The following is a 7462-nucleotide window of genomic DNA, read 5'->3' on the forward strand; positions in this document are numbered from 1 at the left end:
GTGGTTACTAGGGGTCCGGTAACTAGGGACGCTACAGGTGCCGCAAGGGGCCAAAAGTCACTCAAAACCGGCGCCTGCTGCGGGAGGCCCGAAGTGGGGGCCTCCTGGATAGCGGGAATCAGTATTGAATCTTTGCTGGTTTAGAGGGCTGGTAGGCAGAATAGGGCACCTCTTCCCCTCCTTCGCGCTTCACTGCCTAAACGCAGGCTTCTCACATTATACTAATGAAACGACACGTTTTGTGAGTGAAAAAGCGCATTTTTATTCATTGAAATAACCTGTTAGGAGGAGACGGCGGCGGCAGAGGAAAGCTGGGGATATTATTACGTTACGGCCTCAGGACTGGAAGGTTTGCATGCCGCTACCCAACATGGCTCCCCCGGAAGCCAGAGAATGGGAGTCCAGTACCTTCTACTCTGATTGACTTGAGAGCTAGCAGAAATCGACCAATCCGGAGGAGGCTGCTAGCTATCCCTTCTCGGCTGACCAATAAAAGCCCAGAGTTGGGCGGAGCCTGGTCCACCCACCAGTGAGTGAAAGTGCAAGTGTATGGACCGCGTGTTTGCTCCTTGGGTTCCTCAGCTTTATAGTGGTGGGGGTCGGAGGGCGAGAGCGCCCAGCAGTAGCCACAGACAAGTGTCATCTCCATCTCACCCCCATTAACATCTCCCACCTGGGATGTGGGTGCTTCAAATGATGCCTTCCCTCTACACCACGGCCTGGAAGAGAGGCCTAGCCTTAAAATAGCAGGCGTGGTGCAGTCCAGCCACCTGCTACCTAAAGTCCCTACCTCCTGAGGCTGAGGCTGCAGCAACTTTCCCCTCCCTATTCTTCAGCTTCCTCCCGCTCCCTGCCCTACAACCTGACACCGCCACCACAAAAGTAGAGTATGCAGCGAGCGATGTCTAGAACCCTTCTCTGAGATCAGAGCCCTTTATACCAAGTCTTTCTTGTTCGCTGGTCTGGAGCGTGAGCACTTGCAAAATCCCCTATTCCCTCACCTTCTTCAGGCTGCTCTTTGTTTTGACTGAGCATTTGCTTCGACCACTGGAACAGATGCTGGCTGGATTCTGAGCAGAAGCCAGAGTTGGAAGCCCATGAGGTATGGATGCCCCAAGTGACCGGAGAAGGGACTTCCAGTCATTTGCATGCAGCTAGTTCTGTGGCTGCACGTCCCCCTCTTGGGATTCGTTTTAAGTCCGACCCAAAACCAGCAAGACAGGTCTACGTGCTGAAGCACTGCAAATGGAAGATTAGGCTAGAATAGGATAGAAGGAATGAGTGTGGAGGACACATTGTATGTGTTTATAGAAGAGCAGAAAAGCTTCCACTCATCAGCAATATTCTAAATTTGCAGATATATTTTAAAAATTGTTTTAATTGAAATATAGTTGATTCACAATGTTGTGTTCGTTTCAGATGTACAGCAGTCATTCAGTTATATGTACATAAATTTGCAGTTATCTAATGATATAGCCTCAAAATATATACAGCAGAAATGGACAGATCTACAAGAAGAAAATGACAAATCTTACGTCATCATAGGAAGAATTATTTTTGCACTTTTGTATTGAGATGTAACATACACAGTGCAATGAATAGATCTTAAATGTATAGTTGGGAAACCTCCCTGGACGTTCAGTGGCTAAGACTCTGTGCTTCTAATGCAGGGGGCCCAGTTTGATCCCTAGTTAAGGAACTAGATCCCACATGCTGCAACTAAGAGTTCACATGCCACAACTGAAGATCCCACATGCCACAAGGAAGATCCCGTGTGCCGCACCCAGCACAGCCAAATAAATAGATATTTTTTTAAGTGTACAAAAAAATATATAGCTGGATGCGTTTTGACAAATGTGTACACTCATGAAATCATATTAAGAGACAGAACATTTCAGTCATCCTGGAAAGATCCCTTGTGCCCCTTCCCAGTCTGTTCCCCATTCCACATTCCCTTGACTGTTATAGAACTTCATATAAATGGAATCGTACTGTATGTACTCCTTTTGCTCTTAACTTCTTTTGATCAGCATACTGTCTTTTGGGGATTCATCCATGTTGTATATATGAGTAGTCTGTTCCTTTTTAATTGCTGAATAGTATTCTTTGCTGAGATAATAGTTTTCCAATACTGGAAGAATTTTCCTCATTATTTTGTGCTATTCATAATGTAACAGTTACAGTCAAGGCATACTCTTAAATTTAATCCATGCCATTAACATTGTCTTTATCACTTTCTTAAGTTTATTCACTCATCTATTGTTTCCATTTTTTCAGCTGTCAGTTTGGGTCCTTCAGGAAGATGATACCAGGAAGGAGTTAGAAGTGAAAGAGAGTTATTGGGGGAAGTTCCTGTGAAAGATAAAGGGACAGGAGTAGGAATGTTTTCAGGACAAGATATATTCTGACACCTTAGAAAAGAGAGGGAAAGGAGAATAATTGTGTAGGTGAAGGTTGAAACTACAGTGAAGGTCTGAGAAAGTCTCAGCCAGGTAAAAAGAGAACTCCAGCACAAAGATTGCTCATAGAACAGACATGGCCAGACCCTACCAGCCCTGCCATCTGAATCATTGGCTAGCACTCCCTCTGAAGGGCAAGTTCTCAAATGAGAAAACCCTGAAGTGCTGTGGTTGCCGGCTGTTAGCCAGCGTTATGCTGGTAAATGTTTGATGACTGGCTCTCTGGGAGAAAGTGTGTGTGTATGTGATTGTACTTATAAATTTTAGTAATATAAAGAATTGTAGCACACACTCATAAATAAAACATACTCTTTACTGTAAATCCCTCACAATTGATTCTCCCAGAGTACTTTCATTGGTTTTTGCTGAACTCTTGTATCTATAGCCAACCTATGGTTGCAACTGGTGAATGTAGTTCCAGCATGAATGCTGGTTGATATTTTAGTTTATATTAATGACTAAGATGAAAGTGAAACAACCAACATGTATGTCAGAATTTCACTTGTCTGCCAATGTTGTAACTTTTTTGCTAGAATAAATACTTTTCTAATACTAAAAGAATTTTCCTTAAATTTTTGTGCTGTTCACAATGTGACAGCTACAGACACCACACACTAAGTTTTTTCTGTATTATTAGCATTTTCCTCATTGTTTTAAGTTTAAAAGCCAACCTGTAGCACTCACTGATTTCCATGTCAGTACCCTCCCTCACCAAGGCCAATTTCAAGTAACCAGTGTGACATCACTGAACATGAACTTGGGGAATGATGCCCAATAGGACACCATTATATAGTTTTTCCACCATACAGATAGAGTAGATGCAAATAATCTTGAGAGCCTAAGTATAAGTAAAATGTAGTAACAGAAGAGGAAGTGAAGAGTTTTGAGAAATTATCTTTGTTTTGAATATAATTTATTTAATTACAATTTAGCAAAACTTAATTTTTAATAATGGCTGTGTTTAACAAACAGTTTGCGAATACCCTGAAATTTTTACAGTCAGGTCTTTAAAGCCAGTACTAACAGGCCCCTGCACGCACACTGCTGTGTCAATTGACTGCACTCCTCACAGCAGAGCCTGTCTTTAAAGGAGATCTAAGCAGGTCAGCTAGTTGACTGCCACATTTGCTATTGTGAAAAAGCAGTTATGAACAGTCCTGTAAGTGTCTTTGATACATTTGTGTATACATGGAGGGATACAGAAGATTTGAACAGCACAATTATAATTACGTAACATATGTCTATTAGAAAATATATTTTTTCTAATATGTATATAAATATATTTTATATATTATATTATAGAAATAAATTTATATAAATATATATATAACAATTGGAGAATATATATTATCTTAGGAACATTATAAAAAGAAACCACAGCTCTCAGCCATAAAGCTAGCCTCAACAGACTTCAAAGGATTAATATTATACAGTTAACATTCTCTGATCACTTAATGCAATTAAGTTAGACATTAATTTTTTTTTAAAAACTAGAAAAGGCTTTCAGTTTGGAAACTCTAAAATACTTCTAAAAAACAATTTATGGGTCACAGAAGAATTAATGACGGAAATTATAAAATATATAGTAAGTATATATACGTAAATTATATATGGAATAAATATATTTATTAATATGTTCCTTAGAAACCACTTAAATATATTAAATAGAAACCATATATTAATTATATTTAAATTTACATATTAATATACAAAATGTAATATTATATAATTATATTCATTTGTGAAAGTATATTAATATATTTAATAAAATATTTTAAGTGGTTTTTAAGCCATGTGTTAGAGTAATTTTTTGCGGGGGAGGCCTGCTCTGCATGGGCTGTGGGATCTTCGTTTCCCAACCAGGGATCAAACTGGAGCCCTCCGCAGTGAGAGCACAGAGTCCTAACCACCAGACCGCCAGGGAATTCCTTGGAGTAATTTTTTTAATGCAGAAATAGATAATTTGAACACTGGATTATCAGATAGCTTCCAAAATTCTTCAGATGACTCTAATCTTTTACAGGTTGGAGAACCAAGGCTCTAATTCTTCTCTAGGATACCTAACTATTTGCTCAGTTCCATTTGCTCTCTGGTCCTCTGGCTCGCTGCTGTAGTAGCAAAGTAGCATCTCTTGCGCTAAAGCAATACTGCCTACACCCACAGAGGCTCTCGCTACTTACACCACTTCCAGACTCAGATGAAGCACTGAGCTTTTGCGCTTCCCCAGCAGCTGACTGGAGGCACTGGGCAAGGATCAACGTGCTAGGATAAGCTTTGACCAGTGAGAGATGTGAAACTGGCAAATATATTTCTTTCCCTTCCTTTACCTGATAGACTCTTCTAAGGCAGGATGATTCTATGGAGACTGTCTGGGCAAGTCACTGATGACAAGAAACCGATCTTTTTTTTTTTTAAAGAAATGGCCAGCTTATTAATTCATACCTTTGTATTTGTTTTCCATCTTTTGCTGTCTCATTTCCCTTTCTTCTACATTCTTGATGTCCTGGGATTGAATGACCCAATAAAATATTAGTAGATTTTTTAAAATAATAAAATAAAAAATAATATTACATAAAATATATATTATATGTAACATATATTTATATAATGTATAAATTAACATATAATTTTATAATATAATTATAATACAGGTGGCTTCAAACCACTTAAAATGTATTAAATATATATATGTGTGTGTGTGTGTATATATATATATATATATATATACATAATCTCCCATGCACCTTGGGATAGGGAGTGTTCTCAGAGCAATATGACTCCTGGATTCTTCCACAGAACAAGTGCAGGATAAGATCATTGGTTCAGCAACAAACAAACTACTGAAGTAGCTGAAATGTGCAGAATGCTTAGAAAAATAAGGCAGACATAAGAAAAATAAATTTTGAGGTTCAAAAGCTTTGGATAACAAAATGAGTTACAGAAATCCTTGGGTTTAAAGAGAATGTTATGGGACTTCCTTGGTGGTGCAGTGGTTAAGAATCCACCTGCCAATGCAGGGGACATGGGTTCGAGCCCTGGCCCAGGAAGATCCCACATGCTGCGGAGCAACTAAGCCCACGCACCACAACTACTGAGCCTGCGCTCTAAAGCCCGCGCACCACTACTGAGTACATGCGCTGCAACTACTGAAGCCCACACTCCTAGAGCCCATGCTCCGCAACAAGAGAAGCCACCGCAATGAGAAGCCCACGCACTGCAACAAACAGTAGCCCCCACTAGCTGCAACAATGAAAACCCAACGCAGCCAAAAATAAATTTATTTTTTAAAAAATAAAGAGAATGTTATGACTGAGTTTAGTCAACCAACTGGAAGTGAAGGGCTGAACCAAGATGGAAATTATTCTTTGCATCTGAAGTGTAGTACCATCACCTTATTAGGTCACAACAGAGTGACCCAGTGTGGCTCTGGCCCAATTCTCTCGGCTGTTTTTGGAGAATCCAGGCTCTAAAATGATGCGAATCAACCAAACTGGCGTTTTGAATGAAAAAAAAAAATTCTACAGAGTTTATGGGAGAACTGTGGCCCCTCCACAAGAAAATATCGCTGGAATCCCTTTCACTTTCCTAGACCTGAAGAAAGAAGAAAGGAAACAGACAGATTGAAGAAAAATTGCCACCTATGAAAAAAGCAAGACAAAGAAAAGAGAGATAAAGAAGAAAAAGAAAGCAGTAGAGAGAAAAGGTAGAGATCTTGAAGTCTAAGAAGACTCCAGTCCAGATCTCCTACCCTAAAAGACAATCCTGCCCAGTCAGGACAGAGAGAAAGCACAATCATGTTCAGCCTTCTCATCAAAGAACCGAGAGCCAGAGTCCTTCCTCTGCTCCAGAAAAGAACACTCCAGCACTCCCGGAACCTTCAGTACAAGTGACCACTTCTGACACTTAGTGATATCCTGAAATTTCCCCAGCCTGAAACTGTACCAAAGCTAAAGGACATTCTCTGGAAAAAAAAAAAAAATTCCAAAAAACAAAAGGAAAAGGAGAAGAATCAACCAAAATCTCACGCTTCTTCTCATACTTGATCTTGCTGGCGCTACAGATCCCATCAAGATCATATTCACCTAGAAGACAGCTAAGCCCAAGGAGGCAGCCATCACCTGGAGGAAGAACTCCACCAAAGGATAGACGGAGCAGATCTCCAGTGAGATGAAAAAGGCACTCATCAGCATTCTTGTCTAGGAGTAGTTCATTGTCCACTTTGTCTTGTGTCGGGTCACTGACAAAGAAGTCTCCCAAGAGGACCTTCAGCCCCCTTGAAAAACTGGTAGTGAAACAGGAGGGAAGGAGGCAGGGCACAACCTTTAAAAGAACGGCATAGCCCGAGGACGTGACATAAACTGATTAGAACCAAATAGGTCCAAGATGGTGGATGAGTCGACTTCCACTAGACCTTGAGCCTCAGTATACGCTCATTGTGACACATCAGCAAGCTAAATGACACACCCACAGGTGCCATGACAGTTCCAAGGCCAACCATAATGGTCAAAGAATGGGAGGTGGCCCAATTCCTGGATATCCCCACCCCTTCCCCAAAATAGCTGGACCACTCCTCCCACTCATTAGCCTACGAAATTACCCACCCCTATAAAAACTGACAACCCCATACCCTGATGCCACTCTTGCCTTCTGAGATGGCCTACACTCCATCTGTGGAATGTGTTTCTCTCTAAATAAATCCACTTCTTACCTATCACTTTGTCTCTCACAGAATTCTTTCTGCAGCAAGACATCAAGAACCTGAGCTTCATTAAGTCCTGAGACCAGGTGTGTGATCTCAGTTAAAAGACCGTGGGTTCAAGTCCCGATCTGAGTTGCATGGTTTCAGCAGGTTATCTCCTTCAAGTCCTCCAAGGCAAAAGCACCAAACATCACCTACAGCAACTCTACCACCAGAAATTCATCATTCCCCAGCACCCAGCAGCAAAGCCCTACAAGAAAAAGTTGTATTTCTGTTTCTCCAGGGAGAACTTCAGGTAAAGTGA

General features: G+C 40.8%; 1 pseudogene; it reads left to right on the plus strand.

Moving 5' to 3' along the window:
- Nucleotides 1-5988: 5988 nt before the first annotated feature.
- On the plus strand, nucleotides 5989-7462 carry LOC116764020 (annotated as a pseudogene).

Source organism: Phocoena sinus, chromosome 13 (genome assembly GCF_008692025.1).
Source record: "Phocoena sinus isolate mPhoSin1 chromosome 13, mPhoSin1.pri, whole genome shotgun sequence".
In the NCBI taxonomy this organism is placed as follows: domain Eukaryota; kingdom Metazoa; phylum Chordata; class Mammalia; order Artiodactyla; family Phocoenidae; genus Phocoena; species Phocoena sinus.